Genomic DNA, 13915 nt, shown 5'->3' with positions numbered 1-13915 from the left:
GCTTTGTCACTTTCCACTGTGCCCGGAGCCCCTTCGCCTGCAGCCTGGGGCTGGGCTCCTGGTGACCCTCTGGCCCAGGTGGCACGCTGGAAAATATGACAACACAGCCACAAAAGACAGCATTTTCGCATTAGTTCTTCCAGGCGGGAAGGAAGAGCTTTTCTACTCCGGGGTCTCACTTGCAGGCAGAAAATAAACTATGCAAAGGACGTCTGGCTGGCTCAGTCGGTGAAGCATGCGACTCTTGATCTCAGGGTCGTGAGTTCGAGCCCCACATCGGGTGTAGAGATTATGGGGGGAAAAAATAATACGTAAACTTAAAAAAAAGAAAAGAAACTATACTAAGAGCAAAACTGCACCGTAATACCTGAGAGCTGTCAAGGGCAATAATATTACTACAGTTTTGAGAAACATTTACAATATTTGCTTTTTAATAGACTGCATATTCTTAGCTTCCCTATTTGAATTTCAAAAAGGAATACTTCTCTGTGGATTTAATGTAAGCCATATTGTAGCAAGGAAAAGAATGGGATATTTGATTTATATAATGTGTGTACATAAAAATGTATGTAAAGAAGTATCTTTGGTGCTGAGGATGGAAATGATTTTCCCTGGGATCTCTCGCACTTTTAAAGACTTTATTTATTTTTTCAGTAATCTCCACACCTACCGTGGGGCTTGAACTCACAACCCCGAGACCATGAGTCACATGTTCCACTGACTGAGCCAGCCAGGCGACCCCTCTTGTACTTTTTTTTTTAAGTTTATTTATTTATTTATTTTGAGAGAGAGAGAGAGAGAGAGAGAGTGTGTGTGTGTGTGTGTGTGTGAGCAGGGGAAGGGCAGAGAGAGAGAGAGAGAGAGAGAGAGAGAGAGAATCCCAAGCAGGCTCCTTGCTGCCAGCACAGAGCCTGATGTGGGGCTCAAACCCACAAACTGTGAGATCATGACCTGAGCCGATATCAAGAGTCCGACACTTAACAGACTGAGCCACACGGGCGGCCCCCACTCTTGTACTTTTAAATGGTATGCACACTGACGAGAAGCTCTCTGCAACTTCCACCCACATATGGACATGTGTGCGTATGAACAAAAACAACAAACTATGACCTCATAAAGCACTAACGTGCCATGGACAAAATATGAGATGGCGAGGGCGTTACAGAAAAGTGCAGAAGTCAAAAAAATCATTCACTACAGAAGTGGTCAAGAGGGTTCTGCAATCATGCCTTGCCTAGCGCTTCGTTATTAAGAACTGAAGAACTCGTATATTTGGAGTTGTGAGAACAGAAAGCTAGGAAATGTATTTTTGAAAATAGCAACTATCCCACTGTTTGCCTTTTGCTTACCAAATAGGATCTCACGGGATCAAACATCCTTTCTCTAAGAATACTGAGTGATTTTGTAGAATGTAAAAGGCAGCGGTAATCAAGTAAGGAAACACGATGTGCTGCTATGCGTCACGCTCAAGTAATAAATGGCTCCACACATGGTGCACAATGCTATTAGCACGGGGTGATGTTATTGATACAAAAATAACAAGTACAAGCTCACTACGTGTTGATTATTATATTAACTTCAGGTGGTTTTAGATCGTTTATGTGGGTATTACTAGAATCTGAAATCTCCTTCCTACATGGTTAATTTTAAATTCCTTTAATTTATTTTATTTGTTTTTATTTTAGTTTTTTTTTTTTTAAGTCGGCCCCACGCCCAACGTGGGGCTTGAACTCATGACCCTGAGATCACCAGTCACACGCTCTACTGAGCCAGCCAGGTGCCCCTTGAATTCCTTTAGATGCAGAAAAAGCACTATTTCTCTAGACTCAGGAGCACCAAGGTACAACCCACAGGACAAATCCTGTCCGCCAGCCCAGCCCTGCCTATTTTTTATATATTGTCTATGGCTGCTTTCACACTCTAATAGCAGAGGTTGGCTTGCAGCAGAGACTGTATGGCCCACAAAGCCTACATTATTTATTATCTGGCCCTCTACCAATCAATGCGTTAGACATTTAATTATTTATCCCCAGTGTCCCCATGGCACAATAAATACCAGATATGTAAATTTTCAATATGTAATGTGCTGTTTTCCTGAATGTACATAATGGGATTTACATTAGGTTCGGGTAGATTATCCTCAAATATGGCCGCCAAAGAGTCTTCCGCTCACCGCGTTGCATTCTGCTCTCTCGATCAAGATATGAAGTTTGTTTTCTCTCCCCTTGAATACGCAGCAGCCCCGTGACTTATTTTGATAGCGGAATATGACAAACGATGCTTGGTGGCTTTTGCTTTGCCCTGGGTGCCCCAAGTCACCACGTTGAAAGTCTGCCTCCTCTGCTCGAGAGAGGGGTCCTGCCAGTCTCCAGACATAGCCAGTGCCCAGTGGAAGTGCCAAGTCTTGAGTGAAGCCATCTTGGATGTTCCCACCCCAGACGAGCTCCCAGCTGAATGCCACCACAGGAGGGCTACAGCCTTATGGGGCAGAATTGCCTAGCTCGGTCTAGGCAATAAGGGAGCGGTAAGAAGGAATTGTTGTTTGAAACTACCAAGCTTTGTCATTATGCGGCACTAAATGAACTCAACTTAAGGTTGTGATGTCCCATTTAGTATTTCAAAACTTTCTTTAAGATATTTAAAAACAGTTCTAAAACAAGCCAACCCCATCATCTTCTTTTATAACTTAAAAGCAAGAAACATCATTCTGTTCAGATGGCAGTGTGAGCAGGTTGGATGAAAAACGCTTCTACTAAACTATAGGTAAGACATGGAGAATTGTTTAAGAAAGAGAAAAAATCACTGAGCAACAGCATCAGACACAAAATACAATCACACTTTAAACTCTGGAAAGATCGTTTTAAATCTACTGTCTCAGTGTCAGGGATTTCAGAATCTCATCTTTGAAGAAAGCATTTTTTCCCCCTCCATTCCACTTGTCTTATTAAACAGAAAACAGGTCAGGAGAAGAAAGACATCATGGAAACAAAAAACATAGCTGCTGAATTCAAGTCTGCTGACGAGAGGTGATTGTAATTGACTAGTGATCAAACGATTAAAGTTGATCACTACTCCCACAAAAAAAAAGAGAGGATGGTTAAGGAGAGAAAGGCAATGAGAGAAGAAATTGATACAGATGAGAGAATAAAAGTCCCCTTGTAGTCACAGAAACTTGGAGCAGGGGATTCGATTCCCCATGGGGTGTGGAAATGGGACTCAGGCAAACTGAATTTAAATCTCAGAGGACAGAGTGACCAACTGACCCTTGAAACGCATGAGCCTCAGAGAGGAGACTAGAAGAAAAAACCTCCGAAATGATTATGGCAAGTGGCTATGGCGGTGGGGGAAGAGGGGTGGTTTTTTTTTCCTTTTTTTAAATTGTGCTTTGATGTGTTGGTGCCTTTTAGTTGTTAAACCCAGTGCTACTTTGGGGGTCGAACATGCTAGTATCGTGGTTTTAAGAGAAATGGGGGTTGCTCGGCTGAATAATAATGATACCAACCTTAATGGTTATATGTCATCTGTGAAGAGTGAAAGTTTGACTTCCTCCTTGCCAGCTTGGATGCCTTTTATTTCTTTGTGTTGTCTGATTGCTGAGGCTAGGACTTCCTAGGATGAACAACAGTGGTGAGAGTGGACACCCCTGTCGTGTTCCTGATCTCAGAGGGAAAGCTCTCAGTTCTTCCCCATTGAGGATAGTATTAGCTGTGGGACTTTCATAACTGGCTTTTATGATGTTGAGGTATGATCGTTCTATCCCGACCTTCTTGAGGGCAGATGACATGATACTCTACATGGAAATCCTGAAAGACTCCACCAAAAAACTGCTAGAGCTGATACATGAATTCAGCAAAGTCGCAGGATATAAAATCAATGTACAGAAATTGGTTGTATTTCTATACACCAATAATGAAGCAACGGAAAGAGATATGAGGGAATTGATCCCATTTATAAGTGCACCAAAAACCGTAAGATACCTAGGAATAAACCTAACCAAAGAGGTAAAAGATCTGTACCCTGAAAACTATAGAAAGCTTATGAAAGAAATTGAAGAAGACACACAAAGAAATGGAAAAACATTCCATGCTCATGGATTGAAAGAACACATATTGTTAAAACATCGATACTACCCAAAGCAATCTATACATCCAATGTAATCCCTATCAAAATAACACCAGCATTCTTCACAGAGCTAGAACCAACCATCCTAAAATTTGTATGGAACCACAAAAGACCCCGAATAGCCAAAGTTATGTTGAAAAAGAAAACCAAAGCAGGAGGCATCACAATTCCGGACTTCAAGCTGTATTACAAAGCTGTAATCATCAAGACAGTGTGGTACTTGCACAAAAACAGACACATAGATCAACAGAACAGAGAACCCAGAAATGGACCCCCAAATAAATATACGGCCAACTAATCTTTGACAAAGCAGGAAAGAATATCCAATGGAAAAAAGTCTTTTCAGCAAATGGTGCTGGGAGAACTGGACAGCAGCATGAAGAAGAATGAATCTGGACAACTTTCTTACCCCATACACAAGAATAAACTCAAGATGGATGAAAGACCTAAACATGAGACAGGAAACCATCAAAATCCTACAGAAGAAAACAGGCAACAACTTCTTTGACCTCGGCCACAGCAACTTCTTACCTGACATGGCTCTGTAGGCAAGTGAAATAAAAGCAACAATGAACTATTGGGACCTCATCAAGATAAAAAGTTTCTGCACAGAAAAGGAAACAATCAACAAAACTAAAAGGCAACTGACTGAACGGGAGAAGATATTTGCAAATGACATAAAAAGGTTAGTCTCCAAAATCTATAAAGAACTTACCAAACTCAATACCCCCCCCCCGAAAAAAAGCAAATAATCCAGTGAAGAAATGGGCAGAAGACAGTAATAGACACTTTTCCAAAGAAGACATCCAGAGGGCTAACAGACACATGAAAAATGCTCAACATCACTCATCATCAGGGAAATAACAAATCAAAACTGCAATGAGATACCACTTCACGCCGGTCAGAATGGCTAATATTAATAACTCAGGAAACAACAGATATTAGCAAGAGTGTGGAAAAAGGGGAATACTTTTGCACTGTTGGTGGGAATGCAAACTGGTGCAGCCATTCTGCAAAACAGAGTGAAGGTTCCTCAAAAAATTAAAAACAGAACTACCCTAGGACCCAGCAATGGCACTACTAGGTATTTACCCAAGGGATACAGGTGTGTTGTTTTGAAGGGCCACAGGAACCCCTATGTTTAGAGCAGCACTATCGACAGTAGCCAAAGTATGGAAAGAGCCCAAATGGCCATTGGTAGATGAATGGATAAAGAAGTTGTGGTATATATATACAATGGAATATTACTCGGCAATCAAAAAGAATGAAATCTTGCCATTTGCAACTACGTGGATGGAACTGGAGGGTATTATGCTAAGTGAAATGAGTCAGTCAGAGAAAGACAAATATCCTATGACTTCACTCACATGAGGACTTTAAGAGACAAAACAGATGAACATAGGGTAAGGGAAGGCAAAATAAGACAAAAACAAAGAGGGAGGCAAATCTAAGAGACAAATACAGAGAACAAACTGAGGGCTGCTGGAGGGGACGTGGGTTCAGGGATGGGCTAGATGAGTGATGGGCATTAAGGAGGGCACTTTTGGGATGAGCACTGGGTATTGTATGTAAGAGATGAATCACTGGGTTCTACTCCTGAAACCAATACTATACTGTATGCTAACTAACTTGAATTTAAATAAATAAATAAATAAATAAATAAAATCGTTAAGGTTTTAGGAAATGGTTTTTTAAGTGTACATATTTAGAAGAAAATAAAACATAAAAATAAATACGTTAGAAAACCAAAATACGGCATTATTTATAACTCCAAGAGCAAATTTCTTCAAAAACAAAAAAACAAAAAAAAGGAAGTGACAACCTTTGACACATGTAATCCATAAAAAAGAAAATGCCTCCAAAAGACATTCTGAGCGTTCAACTGGACCTTAAGAACAGCTACTGAAAAGTAGCCTTGGAAATGTACGAACTAGTCAGGCACAATCGTAATATTTTCGAAAATCTAGATCGGGTTTGGCGAACTTGAACTGTCAGGGACCCGACAATACAGAGCTTAGGCTTTGCGGGCCATACGGTCTCTGTCGCACCCCCTCAATTTCCGCCGGCATTTGGGAACCTCTGAATTCAAGAGTTAAACGTAAAACATCAGCAGAAGACCGTGATGAGTTCCTTACCAATAGTGTGGGAGAGAGCTTTCCAGAAGTATCTTCACACATAACCAGCGAGGGTGTAAATCATAGGAACTCATCTGGAAAGCAATTCGCAAATGTATCAAGAACTTTAAAAGCCTTTAGATATGTGGCTACCTGTGCAGGAAGGGGCGCTGCTGCCCGGCCGCTGCTGGGACCAGGGCTTCAGAGCAGGGGCTTCTGAGGAAGGGGCGCCTCCCAGGAGGCTGCTTCCGGAAGGACCGAGGGCAGGTGTGGGCTGCAGGCGGGCCGCCGGCGCGCGGGGGGCCAGCTGCCCTAGCGTCGGAGCGGGGAGACGCGAGCCCGCCCGCTCTCCCTTGCTCTCGGGCGCCCTCCCCTGGCAGAAACGGGAAGCAAGCCCGCGTCACCGGAGCTTGCTTTGCACCGTCGCGTTTTCGCAAACACAGAGCCCAGCCCAGAGCGGTGGATTTGGGGCGGCCAGCTCATCACTGAAAAACGGGCCAGCACCTGAAACCTCTTTATAAAATTTCCCTCAGGTGTGCACAATACGCTGGCTGTTTCCCAAACCAGAGCCTTGTTTCCAAAAATCTTAAAGAACAGTACTAGAAAACGAGCATCAGATGTTCCTCTTATTATTGTGTATTACTCCGTTTAAGGAAGCTCTACGGCTTACGTGGGGCTTGAACTCACGACACCCTCCCCACCCCTCCCACCGCGAGATCAAGAGTCGCTTGCTGTGCTGTACCGAGTGAGCCAGCCAGGCGTCCCCAGATGTTCCTATTAGAGTGCTTTCTGGGAGCACGCAGTTTACTTCATTAATATTATCTTCTTGCTCATTTTAATCATGATTTTGTGATCCGCCTAGCTTGGAAATTTGAGGACAAGGATGTAGTTTTTCAATAGATTTATTTCTCCTCATTCTGCTATACAAAAGTCACGATAGAGTATTACTTCCACTAGCCAGAAATTCTTATCGCCAGTTATAAAATTTTTAAACTAAGAGCAGCTGCGTTACAGAGCACCTATAATGTAACCTGACATAAATCGAGAAACTTCAGGCAGCTCTCAGATACGGTTACACACTGAAAGCAATAAGGTGAGGTTGACATCATCCTATTATGATCAGCTGGTCTGGACTGAACCCAAAGGACAAAGGGCACACACAATTGGTTGAGAAGCACATTTATTATGAGGACAGGCTTCTTATGTTCTAATTCACTTTTGACAGGGGATGTGTAAAATCTAAGAACATTCAGCCATTTACTCCTTAAACAACAAGAATGATTTTCTCTCCCTTACAGAGACGATATTGTTTGACCTAACCTTGATCCTGGCATAGTATGTTTACCATCTCATGTCTTGGAATGTGAAAATGCAGGTTTTTAGACTTGACCTCGCGATTGAGAAAGCCAAAAGAACTGGTTTGCCTTATTCTTAAAAAAAAAGTTTATTTATTTTTGAAACATGGAGCACAAGCAGTGGGGGGCGGGGAGGAAGGGGCAGAGAGAGAGAGAGAGAGAGAGAGAGAGAAAGAGAATCAGCACAGAGCCCAACACAGGTCTCGAACTCACACACCATGAGATCATGACCTGAGCCGAAACCAAAAGTCGGCTGCTTAACCGACTGGGCCACCCAAGCGCCCCTGGTTTACCTTATTGAATAATGAACCTGATACCCCTCAGAAATGACCTAATGTGGTGCATTTGCCCCGTTCCATGCAATATTTGAAATATTCCTCACATGGCCAATCAACTCCTTTCCACGGTGTCATTGACAGTTGCCCTGTGAGCAAAGTAGTAGATCATCAACTCCTACCCTGCTTTGTACCACCATGAAGTTATTTATTTCTAATTTCTATGAGACCACCAAATAACCCCCAACACTACACAAAAACACAGGGCAGGGGGGAGCGGGCGATATGAGATGAGGCAATGTGGAGAATGTTTCTGAGATTTCAAGTTTTCAAGTTTCTTTTTAGCTCCCAGTGTTATAAATCTGTCCCACAAGACAACCGCCCTGAAACTGAACACCCAGAAACTCTGATAAAGCCAGCTCCCTGTCCAACAGGGTAACTCTAGACTCTAGAAAATGTGAAAAAGCATGTGTCTGAGCACCCAGCAATTCTGGACATATGACCCACAGAATGACTGCTGTTTGAATACAAGGACCTGCGTACAAGCACTGTTCTTTGCAGCACTGTTAGTAAGAGGGGGACTCAGAAGCAATCTGAACGTCCAACAATGGTAAGGTAATTAATAAAAGGTTTTATATCCATGTGATCATCTTCTGCGGCAGTTAACAGGATTAAATTAAATACATATATATGTAAAAACACAGGTTGATGTACTTATATACACACATATTTCTGTTATACGTACATGTATATGTGTAAATACGCATCAATACATGTCAGGAACAAGGTGTAGAGTATGAGACCGAGAAATCCCATGTGCACAATACAAGTCCACACTACACCAAACTCAGGGAATTATCACCTCTGGGAGAAGGGCTGGGGATTGAGATCCGGGCAGCAACAAATGTTTTATTTGGTTTTAAAACAGTGGCTGGAAACAAATCTTACAAAATAACAATAGTTGTTAATTTTATGGTGAAAACATATTCTATGTCCTCTTGAGTTTTCTGCAAACTAAATTTCTTACAGAATAAAACCCACGTTGTGCTAGCTACCAAATCACAAAGATAGGTTGCGGTCTCTATCCATTTCTTCCTTGTTACCTGAGCGGGAGCAGGAGCAGGTACATGGTCCCTTGGTTAGCTGATGGCCTCTGAACATACCAGAATTTCAGCTCTTTCAGCTAAGGCAATGAAGCTCGAGCTCTTCCATAGATAGGATGCAAAACATATACACCACAAAGATACAGCTATATCACTGTATAGCAAACCGCCCCAAAATACAGTGGCTTATCTTTTTTTGTTTTTTTTTAAATTTTTTTTAATGTTTATTTATTTTTGACAGAGAGACAGAGCATGAGCAGGGGAGGGGCAGAGAGAGAGGGAGACACAGAATCGAAAGCAGGCTCCAGGCTCTGAGCTGCCAGCACAGAGCCCGATGCGGGGCTCGAACTCACAGACCGCGAGATCATGACCTGAGCCGAAGTCGGACGCTCAACCGACTGAGCCACCCAGGTGCCCCGACAGTGGCTTAAAACAGTAAGTGTTCATTATTGATCAACAATGTAGAGGCCAACCGGGTGGTTCTGCTAACCTAGGCCAGGTCTGGAAGATTTCGGGTGGATTATGTATGCATCTATAGTGGACTCGTAGGTAGGCTGGGGGTTGGCTGGTCTGAAAGGGTTTCATTCGCGTGTGGGGCAGTTGGCCGGTAGTTGGTTGGGTGATGAGAAGAGAATAACTAGGCAATATGTCTCTTATCGTCCAGCAGGTTAGCCTGGGGTCGTTTCACAGCTCAGTAAGGTTCCGAGGGAGAGAAGGGAAGGGAAGCACTCCCGCCCTATTTTCTTGGCTAGAGCAAGTCCCCAGGCCAGACTAATCTGGGTTTTGTACTGGGCAGAACACTCTTCTTGCTGTGATCTATTGAAAGTCAGCCGTCAGCCCAAGAAAAATAAAAGCCAGACCAAATTCAAGGGGAAGGAAAATAGATCCTAACTCTTGATAAGAGAAACTAAAAATTCGCCTTTGAAAGATGAAGGATAGAGACACGGTTGTGTGTGTGTTTGTGTGTAAAGATTTAGAAACATTTTTCAATCCACCTACCACACCATGGCTTCTTCTGGACCACGAAATTAACAAAGGGTTTCAATGCTGTGATTGGTTAAGCTTTACATGCTACGGAATATAAACGATAAGATGAATTATTGTAAATCAAAGGAAAATCTTACTAGGCTTCTCTCCAATAGAGCATTTTTGGTTTTTAGACTTCGTTTTACGTACTGCCCGAACACACTGGAACAGCCTTTCTCCTCTAACATTAATAGGTGTGTTTCTATACAGCTCACAAGTCATCTCACCCCAAATCATTTTCTGGAGAGTAATGGTCTCAGAAGTCACCTTTACAATAGTGAAGACAGAGCAGTAAATAGAATCAGCAGGCTGGTGTAATTTACCTTGTGCCAAAGCAGATCTCTAAATGACTTATTAAATCATTCCACCGAAAGTTGTAAATCTGAGTGAGAAAAGCACAATCAATAGAAAAACACAGTCGAACGCTTTCCTACCTATGATTTTTCACGACCTTCTGGAAGGATAAAGATTGACGTTGCAAAGAAATTCCGAAACATGAAGACTGGTGAACGCGTACTGGCATTATTCTCAATGCATGCTATTTTTGCGGTTACTAACCTCTGCTGCTTGTGAACCTTTTTTGCTTATGTCATAATATCAGTATTTACTTACTCCCTCCGCCCTGCCATGCAGAATTTGGAGGTCAAAGAAGTTTGAAGACCTGTCAGCTCCGTATTTGCTCACAAAGGAAATCATATGAAGGCACAGCACTGGTTTTCTGACCTTCAGGTGAAGAGTGAACTCAGTGGAGTGAGAAAAGGAACGTTGGCCTGTGCGGGGCAACGGTGCGTTAAAGAAGCCATGCTGAAGTATTGGAGCAAACAGCTTTGCAGTTCTCAAAAATGCATTTTCATGGTGGATTTTTCTTGAGTTGCAGGCACAGCCGATCCCTGGATCTCCCTGTTTCAACTGAGATATAATTCATATACTGTAAAAATCACCTTTTAAAAGCAGACAATCCAGTGGTTTCTAGTAAATTCACAGAGTGGTACACAATCACGACTAATTCCAGAATATTCCACCACCCCGAGGAGACGTCAGAACTATTAGCGGTCAGTTCCAATTCCCTTCTCTCCCCACCCTCTAACGACCACTGGTCTACTTTCCGTCCCTATGGTGTGCCTAGTCTGGACATTTTGTAGAAATGGAATCATATAATATGTGACCTTTTGTGCCTGCCTTCTCCTAGAACCCTTTTGATAAGTGACAGAACATATGAACCAACTCTTGGGGCGCTGTGGCTCTTGCCCCTCCTGCCTAGAGGTCAGTCTCAGCCTGACAACCCATCTCCACAGAGGGTCAAGGCCACAACTCCATTTCCTCAAGCTTTAAGTGAATGGTCGACATTTCAGCAGAGTTATCTTACAGAGCTTTAGGGGGGAGGCTTCCACCACGCACTATCCAGCCCAAACACCCCAATTTTGTAAAGCAGGCCCTTGGCCGCTTTTCTCTTCCTTTTGTCCTCAGAAATCTCCACTCTCCCGAGTTCACATCCAACTGTCTACCACCACGTGAACACTTGCTTATTCACTGATGCTAATTGTAGCCCTTGCTGTGTGAGGACAGATACAACATGTACGCTTTTAATGCGCGAGGCACATCGGCAACATGTAGAAGAATCTTGAGAAGATGATCTGGGCTACAGAGGAGCTTCATCCCAGGCCTTGTGGACGTTCACAGGGCACTTACATTCTGCTCATCAATCAGAGGAAAAGCCGAGGCAAAGAAATGGCCATTTGCAAATTCACTTGGAGTTTAGGTGGATTCCAGAGAACAGAGAGGCAGGAAGTAGCATTCTCTTTTTACTGAAACTAGGTAAAAACGACCCAACTCAATTAGCTTAAATACGCACTAAGGATTTGTCCCAGATGAGCATCAGGAAGAATTTGGCACATTGCTTAAAAAAAAAAAAAGATTTAATTGGTTTATTGAGGAGTCTTTTCTCATTGTGAAGTAAACACAATCTCCCCAAATTACTGCTTTTAATTTTAATTTTTTTATTGTTTATTTATTTTTGATAGAGAGAAACAGAGCATGCCCAGGGAAGGGGCAGAGAGGGAAACACAGAATCGGAAGCAGGCTCCAGGCTCCGAGCTGTCCGCACAGAGCCCGACACAGGGCTCAAACTCATGAACCGTGAGATCATGACCTGAGCCGAAGTCAGATGCTCAACCGACTGAGCCACCCAGGTGCCCCAACTGCTTTTAATTTTAATCTGTTGAAACTCCTTTCCCCAATGGATATCAAGTCCCTTAACATCATCTTGCCAGATTTTTCAATAGTGAAAACTTAATAATCAAACCTACCTAAGCTGACATCCACATACCAATTAATTAAGAGAATTATCCATTCTTTCTTGCACAATGGGAAGGTTAATTTTGGAAAATGTTGCCATTTATGGTTACATTATACTGTTTAAAATCAAGAACTGGTTAAAGTGACACCCTTCCTTGATATAGAAGTTAAGGAGGAATCAATCTTAAGTATATTCCCCAGCAAGGATTGTATCTTATTTATTTTGAAAATTTTTTAAAGTTTACTTATTTTGAGAGGGGGAGGGAGGGAGAGAAAGAGCAAGAGAGATAGCGAGAGAGAGAATGAGCACAGGGCAGGGGCAGAGAGAGAGAATCCCAAGCAGGCTCCGTACTGGCAGTGTGGAGCCTGATGTGGGGCTCGAACTCGTGAACCATGAGATCATGACCTGAGTCGAAACCAAGAGTCATTCACTTAAGCGACTGAGCCACCCAGACGCCCCAAATCATATCTCATTTGCCCTTATCTTTCCAATACCTAGCACAGTTTTTGGTATCCCAGGAGGTGGTTGTCAATAAATGTTCAGATAAACTTATTTGACAAGCTAAATATTAAAAGGCAGAGGCCACCGACTTATTAAAACAATAATGGAAAAACTGGGTGACTTCACTTCCTCAAATGTTTACAGAGTTGATAATAAAGTCTTATGACAGACGTCAACTTTTATAAATTGGTAATTTTTAAAATGTTATTTTACATTTTAAGTAGGCTCCACACCCAATGTGGGGCTTGAACTCATGACCCTGAAATTAAGAGTCACATGCTTTACGACTGAGCCAGGCAGGTGCCCTGATAATTTTTTCTTTTGTTTTTGTGTACACTGTTCTGTGAAATGATTTATAAATCTACTTCTGTTCAGGAGTGTTTTTGTTTTTGTCGTTGTTGTTCTTGAATGTCCTTTTCAAAGTCCAAGGGCCTGATAGTACAAGGACTTGATACACAAGTTACTAAAATATTATTTTCGATACATCTTTAAAGGACTTGAAAACATTAACATGATGAACATGATACTTAATTGCAAGGTTTGGCAGTTTAGGCAAGTAACAATTTAAAAATTGACAAGAGGGGCGCCTGGGTGGCGCAGTCGGTTAAGCGTCCGACTTCAGCCAGGTCACGATCTCGCGGTCCGTGAGTTCGAGCCCCGCGTCAGGCTCTGGGCTGATGGCTCGGAGCCTGGAGCCTGTTTCCGATTCTGTGTCTCCCTCTCTCTCTGTCCCTCCCCCGTTCATGCTCTGTCTCTCTCTGTCCCAAAAATAAATAAAAAATGTTGAAAAAAAAAATTTTTTTAAAAAAATAAAAATTGACAAGAGGATGAAGTGTAATTCTGATGAGAACTGTCCAGACATTTAAATCATATTTTTAAGTGATGAATTATTTGAAAAATTATTAGTAATATACAATCAAGGGACATTTTGAAGATATTTAAATCAACCCAAGCTCCAAATAATTAGCTTAAAGGAAGTTATGGTTAGGAAATGCCTTGTGGGAAGAAAATAGTATCTCATTACTAGAAACAGAATAAATTGTAAACTCAAGGTGTGTAATTATTGCAATGTTCCAAGAGAGGGTCACCTGGGCAGCTCAGTAGGCTAAGTATCTGACTTCAG

This window comes from Panthera uncia, chromosome X (assembly GCF_023721935.1).
Source record: "Panthera uncia isolate 11264 chromosome X, Puncia_PCG_1.0, whole genome shotgun sequence".
Taxonomy (NCBI): Eukaryota; Metazoa; Chordata; class Mammalia; order Carnivora; family Felidae; genus Panthera; species Panthera uncia.
Note: the sequence above shows the minus strand (reverse complement) of the source record.